The 16,706-nt window shown below is 39.0% G+C and overlaps 1 protein-coding gene and 1 long non-coding RNA gene across 10 annotated transcripts in view; both read left to right on the top strand.

The window, feature by feature from the left end:
* GRIP1 (glutamate receptor interacting protein 1) overlaps positions 1–16,706 on the top strand; it is a 713,644-nt gene that overhangs the window by 85,155 nt on the left and 611,783 nt on the right. The window lies entirely within an intron of this gene.
* Positions 4,016–16,192, top strand: LOC309609088. Its single transcript, XR_014233256.1, has 2 exons — positions 4,016–4,434; positions 9,563–16,192. It is a non-coding gene; the product is annotated as an uncharacterized lncRNA (long non-coding RNA).

Genomic DNA, 16,706 nt, shown 5'->3' with positions numbered 1-16,706 from the left:
CACAACATGGCAGTGGGCCTCCCTCAGAGAGAACACGGGGGGAGAGAGGGTAGCCCAAAATGGAAGTCCCAGTCTTTTTTAACCTAATTTTGGAAGTGACATCACATCATTTTTGCCCTGTTCTACTTATTAGAAGTTTCATTAGGTCCAACCCACGCTCAACAGGAGGGGGCTAGACAAGCACTACAAGGTGGGAATCATTGGGTGCCATCTTAGAGGCTGAATACTTTTAGTTGCGATGTTACCGTCACACACAAAATGAGGAAGAAGTGGAGAAGGGCTGTCGTGAAGGCAGTTAGCTGTCGCTGCCATGTGGAGTGGATAAAGAGTACAGAGTTTGGAGTTAGAAGGAACTGGATTTGAGTCCTTGAACTGCCACCTATTAAATGAACCTCTGCCACCTGTAAAATAACATCTTTGACCTATTTCCTCAACAAAGTCACAGGCATATTGTCCTAATTAAATAAGGTAATGTAGCATAAATTGTGCTTTGTAAATTCTTAACGAATTTTTCCCAAAGGTAAAAGGAGCACCTTCCCCCAAAATAACACAGTGTAGCCCAGACATACAATTCTAAGATTGACAGTCAGGAAGCCTGAAATCTGGGCCCTTTACTTCCTTATTTAGAAATTACCATCTTTTTTGAGTAGGCCATCCCACCATCTAGGCATATGTAAAGGACCTGTGTATGGCAGAGCTGAATCCTTTCTGCAAATATGCTGTTAGAATACCTTTACCAATCAAAGTATGTGCTTCCTTTACCTTTGGAAAATTATAGTTTTTTGTTTATCCTTTTAAATAGTGTCTTTATCTTCTTACCTTTATCTAACCAAAGACAGGTTATCTAGGACCTTGCAGCAAAGCTACATTTTTTCTTTTCTGCTTTTTAACCTTAAATCTAAGATCCAGGTTTTGTAATAGATAGGGACTGATTCTCAAGGGGAAATCCCTTTATGTCACCTTGAGTGGATTGACTAATCAATCTGTGTCTAGAATTCAGCATATTCTTACAGTAGAATCACTAGTCTACTACTATGGTCATTATATATTTATCCAGTTATTCATTCAACAAATATATTTTGAGGGCCTGCTTTATGCAAAGCACCAAGGAAGCTGCTGTGGGGAAGACAGACCTAAAATGTGGTTTTGGCATCAAGGAATTTATAATGCAAAAAGGGAAGTAACACATGAACACAAGTAATTGTAATAGAGGGCGGTTTCTGATGAACATCATAAGAAGCACTAAATGTTAAGGGGATTTAGAGAGAGGAAGGGAGCACTTCCCGCTGTGGATCATTGGGAAAGCCACCCTAGTCATGGCCAACCTCTGATTAGAGATTATGCACATTAAGCGTGTGAAAGGAAGACTTGCTGACATTGTCACCTTCTCTGCTTAAGTGCTTGGTTGATGTAAATAGGAACTTTGTTTGCTGTAATTCAATAGGAATAGAAGGCCTTTTAAATCAAAAATACTTAACCTCTCTGCCCTAGAAAAAGTAGGAAACAGCACATTTGAGGAAGGACTCAGCTCTGCTGTGTATGGGTCCTTTACATCGCCTAGTGGGGATTTGGCCCATGTCCAAAACGGGGTAGTGGAGAACAAGGCAGGAAGAATGGAGGAAGATGAAAGGCACTGAGTAGAAACAGTAGCCTGGATGAGATGAATAGTCAAAACTTCGTCCAGTGGCAGAGGGCGCTCTTGCATGCTGGTGAAGAAACGCGCTGCAGTCGGACGGCCTGGGGTGTCAACCTGTGGTTCTGCTGCTTTCTGATTATGCGACCTTGGGCAAGTGAATTCCTTCTTGTCTTAGTTCCCTCATTTATATAATATGGATAATAATATTTTAATTTCATAGGTTTGTTGTACTAATTAAATGAGGTACTACGTATGAATTCTTAGAAGAGGGTCTGGCCCACGGTAAGCACACAGTGTGTGTTAGTTATGATTGTTTGAAGTGTGGTGAATTTCTAGAATGCCCGTCACTCCCATTCAGTAGAAGTACAAAATAATTTTTCAAAAGCCAGTGGGTTGGGGCCTCCCTGGTGGTGCAGTGGTTGAGAATCCGCCTGCTAACGCAGGGGACACGGGTTCAAGCCCTGGTCCGGGAAGATCCCACATGCCGCGGAGCAACTAAGCCTGTGTGCCACAACTACTGAGCCTGTGCTCTAGAGCCCGTGAGCCACAACTACTGAAGCCTGTGCACCTAGAGCCCGTGAGCCACAACTACTGAGCCCACGTGCTGCAACTACTGAAGCCTGCTTGCCTAGAGCCCGTGCTCTGCAACAAGAGAAGCCACCCGTGCACCGCAACGAAGAGTAGCCCCCGCTCGCCGCAATTAGAGAAAGCCCGAGCGCAGCAACGAAGACCCAATGCAGCCAGAAATAAATAAATTTGTAACAACAACAACAACAAAAAGCCAATGGATTAACTGTTTTTCGTATTTCATCTCATCAGAGAGAACTGAGAATTGAGCAAACCTAGTGAATGATAGTAGATTGTGACCATTCTGATTTGGCCGTCTGCTGTGTTGTAGAAGAAGGGGTATTATAGGAGCCTTGCTGGTGCTCCACTTAATACACTCATCATAGTTTCCTCGGGCTGCCACAACAATGTACTGTAAACTGGGTGGCTTAAAACAACATACATGTATCCTCAGAGTTCGGGGGCGCTAAAAGTCCAAAATCAAGACGACAGCAGGGCCATCCCCCTCTGAGATTCTGGGTAGAATCCTCTCTTGCCTCTTCCTAGCTTCCGCTGTTGGCCTTCGGTCTTTGTGGTCCTTGGCTTACCTCTGCCTCCCTCCAGTCTCTGCCTCCGTTATCACGTGGAGATCTCCCCTGTGTGTCTCTGTTTTCATAGGGCTTTCTCCTCTTACAAGGATGCCTGTCATAGTGGGTTAAGGCTGACCCTAATGAATTCACCTTAATTTGATTACATCTGCAAAGACCCTATTTCCAAATAAGGTCACATTCACAGGTCACATTTTAAATAAGATCACATTCGCATTCATAGGTACAGGAACATATCCTTTGGGGAGATATAATCCAGCCACAATCCCCACACAGTGTCCTCAAGATTGAGATTTGGAACCTTAGGAGGCATGGGGAGATGTTTTGATGAGTTCACGAAGACAGGAGCTGTAGAGCTCTGGCTAATAACCTTTACTGCTGGCTAGTACGGGCTGTTGCCACATAAACTGGGTTAGCAAGTCACTTTCACTCTTGAGTCCACTCACTGAGTTTGTTTCCACCTTCCCCCAATGTACGAATGCATAGAAAAGCAAAAGTAATTCCAGAATTATCTAGTGGTGGTGGTACCTGCAAGGTGACGGGATGTTATTTTGTTTTGCTCTTTTCCTTTTTAATAGAAGAGAGGCTTTGTGGCTTTGGGGATGTTGTGTGAATCCTCAGGTGGGCTCATGAGGATCAAAATATTTGAGATTTATTGCTGTTTAGGGAGAGCAGTGTATTTTCTCTTTAATTCCTTGGGAAGAGTCACACATGGGATCACAGCCGGTTTACTAAATCATACATCCTGGGGCAGCGACCCAGATGGTGTAAAGCTATTGACCTAGCACAGAGGGTGAGGTGCACGGCTGAAGGCATCAAGCCTGGCCGGCCTCCACGGCCTCGAGCTGTGGCCGTGTCATGGTCTGCCACTTTGACATTTGTCCCCGTGGATCCTGAAAGCTGCAGATAAAATTTTCAAAGGCTTGGCTGCCTGTAATTTAAGAATGAACTTGGGGGCTTCCCTGGTGGCACAGTGGTTGAGAATTCGCCTGCCGGTGCAGGGGACACGGGTTTGAGCCCTGGTCCGGGAAGATCCCACATTCTGTGGAGCAACTAAGCCTGTGCACCACAACTACTGAGCCCGCGTGCCCTAGAGCCCGTGCTCCGCAACAAGAGAAGCCACCGCAATGAGAAGCCCGCACACCACAACGAAGAGTAGCCCCCTCTCACCGCAACTAGAGAAAAACCGGCGCGCAGCAACGAAGACCCAATGCAGCCAAAAATAAATAAATTAAAAAAAAAAAAAAGAATGAACTTGGTTAGAAGTCAGATCAAGTAAGAGAAAGTGAAAATGTCATTGCACAAGAGAAAAACGAACAATCTGGTGGAAATGCAGTAGTTTTAAAAGCGTTTTTGTTTTTTCTTTAGTTGTTTTTGTTTACTTTTTATCTTTACTTTTGAGGCAGATACTTCTCTTTTTGGCTTTAACTGAGTAGCATTTAATGTTTGGGGGAAAAATAGAAAACAGCTGGTCTGAGACATGAAAAAAATGCTGAAGTGTGCATGGGGACACTATCCCTCATACGGTAGCATTGCCTCCTTGGGAAAAATATGACCAGTTTGGAGATGTTGACATAATTACCCAAAGACAGAGACTGAAGGGGGGACAGAGTGGTCAGTTTCCAATTATGCAGTCAAGAATAGGTAAATCGAGCTCTACCCACCAACAGAGCCTCCCATCAAGCCTCTTAGATAGCCTCAACCACCAGAGGACAGACAGCAGAAGCAAGAAAAACTACAATCCTGCAGCCTGTGGACCAAAACCCACAGTTACAGAAAGATAGACAAGATGAAAAGGCAGAGGGCTATATACCAGATGAAGGAACAAGAAAAAACCCCAGAAAAACAACTAAATGAAGTGGAGATAGGCAACCTTCCAGAAAAAGAATTCAGAATAATGATAGTGAAGATGATCCAGGACCTCAGAATAAGAATGGAGGCAAAGATTGAGAAGATGCAAGAAATGATTAACAAACAACTAGAAGAATTAAAGAACAAACAAACAGAGATGACCAATACAATAACTGAAATGAAAACTACACTAGAAGGAATCAATAGCAGAATAACTGAGGCAGAAGAACGGATAAGTGACCTGGAAGACAGAATGGTGGAATTCACTGCTGCGGAACAGAATAAAGAAAAAAGAATGAAAAGAAATGAAGACAGCCTAGGAGACCTCTGGGACACCATTAAACGCAACAACATTCGCATTATAGGGGTCCCAGAAGGAGAAGAGAGAGAGAAAGGGCCAGAGAAAATATTTGAAGAGATTATAGTCGAAAACTTCCCTAACATGGGAAAGGAAATAGCCACCCAAGTCCAGGAAGCGCGGAGAGTCCCATACAGGATAAACCCAAGGAGAAACACGCCAAGACACATAGTAATCACAATGGCAAAAATTAAAGACAAAGAAAAATTATTGAAAGCAGCAAGGGAAAAATGACAAATAACATACAAGGGAACTCCCATAAGGTTAACAGCTGATTTCTCAGCAGAAACTCTACAAGCCAGAAGGGAGTGGCATGATATACTTAAAGTGCTGAAACGGAAGAACCTACAACCAAGATTACTCTACCCGGCAAGGATCTCATTTAGATTTGATGGAGAAATCAAAAGCTTTTCAGACAAGCAAAAGCTAAGAGAATTCAGCAGCACCAAACCAGCTCTACAACAAATGCTAAAGGAACTTCTCTAAGTGGGAAACACAAGAGAAGAAAAGGACCTACAAAAACAAACCCAAAACAATTAAGAAAATGGTCATAGGAACATACATATCGATAATTACCTTAAACGTGAATGGATTAAATGCTCCAACCAAAAGACACAGGCTTGCTGAATGGATACAAAAACAAGACCCATATATATGCTGTCTACAAGAGACCCACTTTAGACCTAGGGACACATACAGACTGAAAGTGAGGGGATGGAAAAAGATATTCCATGCAAATGGAAATCAAAAGAAAGCTGGAGTAGCTATACTCATATCAGATAAAATAGACTTTAAAGTAAAGAAGGTTAACAAGAGACAAAGAAGGACACTACATAATGATCAAGGGATCAATCCAAGAAGAAGATATAACAATTATAAATATATATGCACCCAATATAGGAGCACCTCAATACATAAGGCAACTGCTAACAGCTATAAAAGAGGAAATTGACAGTAACACAGTAATAGTGGGGGACTTTAACACCTCACTTACACCAATGGACAGATCATCCAAAATGAAAATAAATAAGGAAACAGAAGCTTTAAATGACACAATAGACCAGATAGATTTCATTGATATTTATAGGACATTCCATCCAAAAACAGCAGATTGCACGTTCTTCTCAAGTGCGCACAGAACATTCTCCAGGATAGATCACATCTTGGGTCACAAATCAAGCCTCAGTAAATTTAAGAAAATTGAAATCATATCAAGCATCTTTTCTGACCACAATGCTATGAGATTAGAAATGAATTACAGGGAAAAAAACGTAAAAAAGACAAACACATGGAGGCTAAACAATACGTTACTAAATAACCAAGAGATCACTGAAGAAATCAAAGAGGAAATCAAAAAATACCTAGAGACAAATGACAATGAAAACACGACGACCCAAAACCTATGGGATGCAGCAAAAGCAGTTCTAAGAGGGAAGTTTATAGCTATACTAGCCTACCTAAAGAAACAAGAAAGATCTCAAGTAAACAATCTAACCTTACACCTAAAGAAACTAGAGAAAGAAGAACAAACAAAACCCAAAGTTAGCAGAAGGAAAGAAATCATAAAGATCAGAGCAGAAATAAATGAAATAGAAACAAAGAAAACAATAGCAAAGATCAATAAAACTAACAGCTGGTTCTTTGAGAAGATAAACAAAATTGATAAGCCATTAGCCAGACTCATCAAGAAAAAGAGGGAGAGGACTCAAATCAATAAAATCAGAAATGAAAAAGGAGAAGTTACAACAGACACCACAGAAATACAAAGCATCCTAAGAGACTACTACAAGCAACTTTATGCCAATAAAATGGACGACCTGGAAGAAATGGACAAATTCTTAGAAAGGTATAACCTTCCAAGACTGAACCAGGAAGAAACAGAAAATATGAACAGACCAATCACAAGCAATGAAATTGAAACTGTGATTAAAAATCTTCCAACAAACAAAAGTCCAGGACCAGATGGCTTCACAGGTGAATTCTATCAAACATTTAGAGAAGAGCTAACACCTATCCTTCTCAAACTCTTCCAGAAAATTGCAGAGGAAGGAACACTCCCAAACTCATCCTATGAGGTCGCCATCACCCTGATACCAAAACCAGACAAAGACACTACAAAGAAAGAAAATTACAGACCAATATCACTGATGAATATAGATGCAAACATCCTCAACAAAATACTAGCAAACAGAATCCAACAACACATTAAAAGGATCATACACCACGATCAAGTGGGATTTATCCCAGGGATGCAAGGATTCTTCAATATATGCAAATCAATCAATGTGATACACCATATTAACAAATTGAAGAAGAAAAACCATATGATCATCTCAATCGATGCAGAAAAAGCTTTTGACAAAATTCAACACCGATTTATGATAAAAACTCTCCAGAAAGTGGGCAGAGAGGGAACCTACCTCAACATAATAAAGGCCATATATGACAAACCCACAGCAAACATCATTCTCAATGGTGAAAAACTGAAAGCATTTCCTCTAAGATCAGGAACGAGACAAGGATGTCCACTCTCACCACTATTATTCAACATAGTTCTGGAATTCCTAGCCATGGCAATCAGAGAAGAAAAAGAAATAAAAGGAATACAAATTGGAAAAGAAGAAGTAAAACTGTCACTGTTTGCGGATGACATGATATTATACATAGAGAATCCTAAATCTGCCACCAGAAAACTGCTAGAGCTAATTAATGAATATGGTAAAGTTGCAGGATACAAAATTAATGCACAGAAATCTCTTGCATTCCTATACACTAATGATGAAAAATCTGAAAGAGAATTTATGGAAACACTCCCATTTACCATTGCAACAAAAAGAATAAAATACCTAGGAATAAACCTACCTAGGGAGACAAAAGACCTGTATGCAGAAAACTATAAGACACTGATGAAAGAAATTAAAGATGATACCAAGAGATGGAGAGATATACCATGTTCTTGGATTGGAAGAATCAACATTGTGAAAATGACTATACTACCCAAAGCAATCTACAGATTCAATGCAATCCCTATCAAATTACCAATGGCATTTTTTACGGAACTAGAACAAATCATCTTAAAATTTGTATGGAGACACAAAAGACCCCGAATAGCCAAAGCAGTCTTGAGGGATAAAAACGGAGCTGGAGGAATCAGACTCCCTGACTTCAGACTATACTAGAAAGCTACAGTAATCAAGACAATATGGTACTGGCACAAAAACAGAAACATAGATCAATGGAACAAGATAGAAAGCCCAGAGATAAACCCACGCACCTATAGTCAACTAATCTATGACAAAGGAGGCAAAGATATACAATGGAGAAAAGACAGTCTCTTCAATAAGTGGTGCTGGGAAAACTGGACAGCTACATGTAAAAGAATGAAATTAGAATACTCCCTAACACCATACACAAAAATAAACTCAAAATGGATTCGAGACCTAAATGTAAGACTGGACACTATAAAACTCTTAGAGGAAAACATAGGAAGAACACTCTTTGACATAAATCACAGCAAGATCTTTTTTGATCCACCTCCTAGAGTAATGGAAATAAAAACAAAAATAAACAAATGGAACCTAATGAAACTTCAAAGCTTTTGCACAGCAAAGGAAACCATAAACAAGTCGAAAAGACAACCCTCAGAATGGGAGAAAATATTTGCAAATGAATCAACGGACAAAGGATTAATCTCCAAAATATATAAACAGCTCATTCAGCTCAATATTAAAGAAACAAACACCCCAATCCAAAAATGGGCAGAAGACCTAAACAGACATTTCTCCAAAGAAGACATACAGACGGCCACGAAGCACATGAAAAGATGCTCAACATCACTAATTATTAGAGAAATGCAAATCAAAACTACAGTGAGGTATCACCTCACACCAGTTAGAATGGGCATCATCAGAAAATCTACAAACAACAAATGCTGGAGAGGGTGTGGAGAAAAGGGAACCCTCTTGCACTGTTGGTGGGAATGTAAATTGATACAGCCACTATGGAGAACAATATGGAGGTTCCTTAAAAAACTAAAAATAGAATTACCATATGACCCAGCAATCCCACTACTGGGCATATACCCAGAGAAAACCGTAATTCAAAAAGACACATGCACCCGAATGTTCATTGCAGCACTATTTACAATAGCCAGGTCATGGAAGCAACCTAAATGCCCATCAACAGACGAATGGATAAAGAAGTTGTGGTACATATATACAATGGAATATTACTCAGCCATAAAAAGGAACGAAATTGAGTCATTTGTTGAGACGTGGATGGATCTAGAGACTGTCATACAGAGTGAAGTAAGTCAGAAAGAGAAAAACAAATATCGTATATTAACGCATGTATGTGGAACCTAGAAAAATGGTACAGATGAGCTGGTTTGCAGGGCAGAAGTTGAGACACAGATGTAGAGAACGGACATATGGACACCAAGGGGGGAAAACTGCGGTGGGGTGGGGATGGTTTTGTGCTGAATTAGGCGATTGGGATTGACATGTATACACTGATGTGTATAAAATTGATGCCTAATAAGAAAAGAAAAAAAAAAAAGAATAGGTAAATCAAAATTACATGATTTTCATATACATGCATCGACTTGATCTACAATGAAAACAGTTTATTTCTATAGAAGTGCTTTTAAATCAAACTTTCAAAAATTTTAGAGTACAGTACTTTGTCATTACTTCTTTTTTTCAGTGTAATAAAAGGAAGTTCCTTTCTTGTATGTGTGGATATGTACTTTACCCGATCAAAAAATCATCCTTACACCACCCACCTCTTGGGTTGAATCTGTTTATTAACTCCTGTTGAGGTAGTTTCTGGATTTGGAGTTAAAGTGTAAAATGGAAGACTTTATTAAAAGAAGAGCCCCAACTCTGTAACTAACTCTAGTAACTGAAGAATGCATTCTTTCATGATGCGTTACAAAACTAGAGTGTTTGGGCTATTATTGTTACATGCAACAACATAATTATGAGAAAAAGAAGCCAGGTGCAAAAAAGTATTTATTGGACGCTTCCTACTATGCTCAAACATAGGCAAAACTAATGGTGTTAAAAGTCAGAATAGAGGTGTGTTTTGGGGAGATGTAGTGACTTGGAGCGAATACAGTGAGGGCTTCTCAGCTTCCGGTAGTGCTCTGTTTCATAACCTGGGGGTTGATGGCTTGAAGGATTCATCTTGTGAAAATTCATCAAGCTATATACTTAATCACTTGTGTTCTTTTCTGCTACATTTATTTTACATTTTAAAAAGTTAGAAAGATATGTTATAGAACTTAATGGACATTCAGAACTCTTAAGATAATTTTATCCTGAAAAAATTTAAATTTTGTGGGCTGGCTGATATATCTTGATGAAAATTTGCCCCAATCTTAAACATGGAAGATTTGGGAGTGCTAATGTTTATATATATATTGTTTTCCATAATTGCACCAAAATTGAGGAATCTTTCTCTGGGAGCTGCCCATTGATATTCCTGGTAATTAGCAACCTGCTCCTGTTTCTCAAATTGTATTTTCAATCATATAAGTGTGTTTAAAATTAGCTACAATTTATATTCAGTGGGAGTCAGAATTAGCTACAATTTATATTCAGTTCAGAACATAGAATTTGTCTCTCAAATTTCTCATTAGCTCTGAGGTTCATAAACTTGGATGTATGTATGTGTGTATGTGAGTTTTAAAAATCTAAGGATAGGACAAAAGGGAAAAACTAAGAATATGGAGGAGGTATAGAAGAGTTGAAGAAGAGTGAGGGTAAGTGGAAATAATGAAGACACAAATCTTCAGATGTTTGTTTAAAAGTAAGAAAATGAAATATTTTTTTGGTCAGACATGTGACACATCCAGTGAGGCGTTTGTGTTTAACTCCTGTTGGTTTTGAATGGACTGCGCTGTTTGAACTGAGGAAGAAGTGGTGGTGGTGGTCGTGGAAGGAGTTTAGATTTTTTTAAAAATAGCTTTATTATTATTTATTATTATTATTTTTTTGGCTGAGTTGAGTCTTTGTTGCTGCACGCGGGCTTTCTCTAGTTGTGGCGGGCATGGGCTACTTGGGCTTCTCGTTGTGGTGTCTTCTCATGTTGTGGAGCATGGGCTCTAGGCACACGGGCTTCAGTAGTAGCAGCACGCAGGCTCAGTAGTTGTGGCTCGCGGGCTTAGCTGCTCCGCGGCATGTGGGATCTTCCCGGACCAGGGCTCGAACCCGTGTCCCCTGCATTGGCAGGCGGATTCTTAACCACTGCGCCACCAGGGAAGTCCCAGATTTTGTTTTAAATATTGCTCATTCAAAATACTTTGATCAATGCTAGATGAGGGATGTAAAATAGAAAATATGATACATAATACAGTATAAGTCTGCCCATTAAGAATGTCTCCTGCCTGTTAACATATTCTCTAGTTGGAGAAACAAGGCATTTAGAGCTAAAATGTTTAAATGAAATATATGTGCAAGATAAATGGTATAAATACATACCATTTATAACATACATAACAATATAAATATTGTTACTACAATATTTGACACTTACAGTTTATTTGTTTGCCAGTTAGGTGACAAAGACCAACTTTCTAATAGAAAAATGGCAAAGGACTAGGCCAGGTAACCTATAAGGAAAGATTTACAAATGGGCAATACATATATAGAAGTAAGTTCAGCATCCCTAGTAATCAAAGAATCTCAAAATTTCATCTATCAGATTGGCCAAATTTATAAAGAATGATGATAGCTAATATTAACGAAATTTTAAGGAAACCAAGACTGTCAATTGGTATAATCTTTCCAGTGGGAAATTAATCAGTTTGTATCAATATTTACAATGTACATACTCTGTGACCAGGGACAGATAGAGGGTTTGTGGAGCCTGAGGCTTATACATTGGGCGAGGGGGAAGGGAGGGTTCTTTTTAAAAAAAAAGGATTCTAAAGTTATGCATACAGAATTGGGTATGAAAGTAAATATTTAGTTTTAATGAGAAAAAAATCATAACAAATTTTTATGAAGTTGGTAAATACCACAAATGTCACAAAATCCATCTCTAACTGGCAAACTTGAGTCAGTCTGACTCTAAGGCTTGGCTTACGATAGCTTTGTTCTGACAGCCTCAGAATTCATCACCATGTATGTCTGTTGACTACTAAAGACCAAAAGGTATTTGCAACTTCTCACCACCTCTAATGCTGGTGCCCTGGTCTAAACCTCCATCTTGTCTCTCCTGGACCATTGAAATAGCTTCCTAACTGGTCTTTGTGTTTCACCCTTGAATGGAATTTACATGTTATGTTTATTAACATTTTTAGTAATGAGCTTCCTGACATTCCTCTATAATAATTTATTTCTGTATTATGTTGGTTACTCTTTGATTGTCTTTGCAGATGACAGTGGTTTTGTATTTTCTACAAAGGCACAGGAAAGATAATTAAGTCTTCTAGCATGGTAGATGGAAATTTCTTTTTATTAATAGTTAGGATGCATAGAATGTGAAAGTTCACATGCACACATACTTGCTGTTTGTAGTACTGCTATAGGTTTGTTGTATTTATAATTGAATATACTCCATTACTGAGTACATTCTCGACAGGAAATTACTTCCATTTAGTCTAGGCACTGAAAATGGAATTCAGTACTTTGCGTATGATTTTAGATGCCTGATGATTGGAAGAATTTTCTACCGAATAGCTCCTGGCTCTATACATTTCAAATCTTGTTTCTCCTCTGTTACCCACATACTTCTAATTCTAGGCTTGGCAAGAGGCATTCTCATTGTGATGTGTGACCTTTGGCCCTGGAAAGTGAGGTGGAATGATGGGCAGTAGGAATATTCCTGGCCATTTTTCATTTGGAATAGCTATCACTAACTATCTTTGGAAGTGACCTCAAAGTCCGTATTATAAAAGCCACTAAACTAAAATACAGTTCCCAACTCAGTTTGCCCTTATTGGATTCTGAAAATGCCCATGGCTACTAGATAGCCACTCAATATAAGAGGCGACTTGGTGAAAGGGAAACTGGAGTGGAAGGCAACAGCAGTCATAATAGATGCAGTTAAACTATCTTATTTTTACAAATTTTACAAAAACATATGGCCATGTGAACATATTTTGATGACCCTTCTCATGTCTTGGAAGAGGCTCTAGCAAATGAGGGGGCCTGATGATTAAGTTTTATTAGGCACTTAATATACATGCCTCTTTTTATGACCAGTAATTGTACTTCCAAGAATTTATCCTAAGGAAAGTGTGTAATAAAAATCAATAAGAGCAAGCATTTGTTGAGTGCTTACCATGTGCCAGACACCCCCGCTAAGACCTCATTTTTATTTTTTATAATGAGCACTTTGACTACCTTATAACAAAAACTGTATTTCTATTTTTAAAAAAATTCCAGAGAATAACACCAATTTAAATGAGGGTTTGAATTTAGACAGTTTTGAAATTATGATCATTTTTACTTAATCTTTTCACTCCCTATGTATGAACCTGTTCATTAAATTTAAGCACTAATTACTTACTGAACGCTAGGCAGGGTTCTAGATGTTCAAATCCCTGCTTTCATGAAGCTTACATTTTATATGAGGAAGATCTAGATAAATAAGTCAACAAATAAGAATGAATAAGTAAAGTCCATGATACGTTAGATAGTTTTGTAAGTATTAAGGAAAAAGAATACTGCAGACGAGGAGGTAGAAATGCATGTGTATTGGGAGTAGGGGTTGAGATTTAAATGGGTCACATCATGGAGAAGGTGACATTTGAGTAAAGACCTGAAGGAATTAGGCAGCTTTGTAGAGCATAGTAAGAATTTTAGCTTTTGAGTGCTGTTACGCAAAGCATTTGGGATATGTTGAAGAATAACATGATCTGACTTAAGTTTTAGAAGTATCTCTCTGGCTGCTGGGTGGAGAATAAGAGAGGTCAAGGGTGGGTGGGATAGGGAGATGAACTAGTGGGAATTCTAGTGATCTGACTGGGGAGTCATGGGGCTGTCTGTGGCCCAGGGAAGCAGTGTTGTAGGTGGTGAGAAGGGGCCGGGTTCTGTGTTTGGTCTTTAATAGTCAAATAGACATCTGAGTGGGGGATTCTAAGGCGGTCACAGCAGAGTTCTTAAGAGCCTACTCGAGACTCCAGGTTCTGCCACTCAACATGGTTCACGGGGACTTCTGTTCATGTCTCATGGTGATGTCTTTCTTTAGGACTGGAAAGACAAAAACAAATGTTCTCGAGTTTGTGTAGCAAGATCTAATTGCAAGGAGATAGATTTAAATCTTTCCTGCTCTGTCTTCTAGCCAATTGTTATTAAAAAGTAACTTAGAGATAATGTCAGGGTGGGGTATCCTTTTTTGTTTGTTCATTTAGAATTTTTATATTGTAGCCACTACAATCGCTTGCTTAATATCTTAAAAAGAGAGAAAAAGAAATGAAAAGAAAGGAAAAAGAAGGAATGCCCTCAAAGCCCAGACTTAAATATTCAGTATGCCAAAGGGTCTTCTTATATAATTGTAATGCCTGGATTAAATTGGAATGCTAGTAAAGTGAAGCCACAACTGTTCAAGTAGATGATGTACTTTTATTTGATATATATCTTTGGTAAGAAGCAATATCTACCTACACAATTATTTCAGTGTCATATTACATTTCATCTTTTATGGCATTGGAATGGAATTGCTATTTAAGGTAACAGTATATCTTTCCTGGAGTTCTTTAAAGATAGGATAAACACTGGCATAGCTGTGATGTTTTGATTTAGGCCAATAGAGGTCAGATTACTTTGACAGACCATAGGTCCTTTGATTTAGTAAGGTGAATTCATTCAGAATTCAAAAATCATTTCAAAATACACCTTACTATATGGAGGCAGCAGGATCTGAAGCAGGGGAATTACAGATGTCTTTAACAGACTGCAAGAAGGTTTTTCAAGTGCATTTTCCTTTTTTAAAAAGTTGTCGTGTCAGTCAGAAAATTTAGAAAGTATTACAAGACTCTGAATAAGCTAGATAGTATGTGTGTGTGTCTGTGTGTGTGTGTGTGTGGTGTTAAAGAATGCTTTTACAAAAAAAAGTGCTTTTAACCATAGTTCTCTTGAAGATAACATAGTTTTACATGACACATGCATTTATAAAAATTGCGTGTTACCATGTTTATGGAAGAAGAATGATGGGCTGTGTTTTAGGAAGAAATTGAAGCAGCTTTTGTGTGAAAATTCCTAGGTGGTATTGAAATAGAAATAGGACTAGGCGCTCGGGGATCCTAAGGTCGGCTTTTATCTTAGTCTCTTAATAGTTTTGTGACGTGTCAGAGCTAACTTTAATAGTATCACTGTGTCCTGTTTTCTTGTATCTTCCTCTCTTACTCCAGCCCCCATCTGGGGGTTAGAGATTCCTTGAAGAATCTGACGGCAGCACGGAAGCTGTCTCATCAAGAATGCACATGTATACATAAGAGATTTATATGTAAATTCAGGGGTGTTTCATGGTTTCTGGAAACCATCTGTATACCTTAGCTGAGTGTGAGTGAATTAGAATGTGTCAGTAAGAACTTGGGGGCTACAAGAGATGCCATGCGAACAAAGGTGAGAGCACCTCAGCCTAATTAGCTGGAAAAAGAAAAGCTCGGGAGACAGGCCAATAATGAACTATCACACATATTTGAGGAGTTGGCATGTGGAAGGAGTAAGTTTATTCTGGGTTGCCTTAGAGCCGGGCGATCCAGTACTGTAGCCACTGGCCACATGTGGCTATATAAAATAAAATAAAAGTAAAGTAAAGTAAAAAGTAAACTAAAATAAAATAAAAATAAATAAAATAAATTCAGTTCTCCAGTGATAGTGGCCACATTTCAAGTGCCCCATGGCTACTAAATTGAGCAGTGCAGGTAGAGAATATTTTATCATTGCAGAAAGATCTATGGGGCAGAGCTGCTCTAGAGTTTTAAACTTTAAACAGGGTGGATTATGGAAAGGCAGATTTCGTCTTATTATGAACAAAAGCATGCTGTCAGTTTAACTGCCCAGTGCCTCTTCTGTTGAGTTGGCTGCCTCAGAGAACCGTGAGCCTCCTGCCATTGATGGACTCATCCGGAGACTGGATTCCTCCCTATTGGGATTGATGTGGAAGGGATTCCCACACAGAACCTTAGGGTATTTAAATGGGAAGAGGTGATTCAACCTTTTTTTTTTTTTTTTTTTTTTTTTTAAACTAAGGATGAAGACAGACTCAGAGCCAAGTGATTTTGCCCAAGGACCCATGACTGGTTAGTGGCAGAGGCTACGTGTCCTTATGAATCCTAGACAGTGTTTTTTTCCCATTCCACTCCCTGTCTCACGTGTTAATAACAAGGTTCTCATGGTTCCTGTTGAACGACACATTTCTGATTCTGGTGTCAGCCAGCTTTTCTGCTGTTCTTTCATACTACTCTGCAGCCCAGCTGTATTGGAACACGTTGTTGTATTATATTGTATTGGCCGCGTTGGAACATAATATTCTCATTACTGCTCCAAGTCTTTCCCGTAGCTGTGCCCTTTATCAAAGGGACATTTCTTCAGAACCTTAATTCTACTTATTTTCTAACTTGTGTTCAAGCCCCAGAATGCTTCAACTCGCACAGTTCCTTTTCTTTGCTGAACTACGTTATGACAATGTCCTCCAACATATATACTCTTTATGATGATTACATTTTGTTTTGTCAGTCTGATTAGCTTCTTAA

This window comes from Balaenoptera borealis (genome assembly GCF_965194805.1).
Source record: "Balaenoptera borealis genome assembly, chromosome: 13".
Taxonomy (NCBI): Eukaryota; Metazoa; Chordata; class Mammalia; order Artiodactyla; family Balaenopteridae; genus Balaenoptera; species Balaenoptera borealis.
The sequence above is the reverse complement of the archived record's forward strand: the minus strand, read 5'-3'. Positions and strand labels throughout refer to the sequence as shown.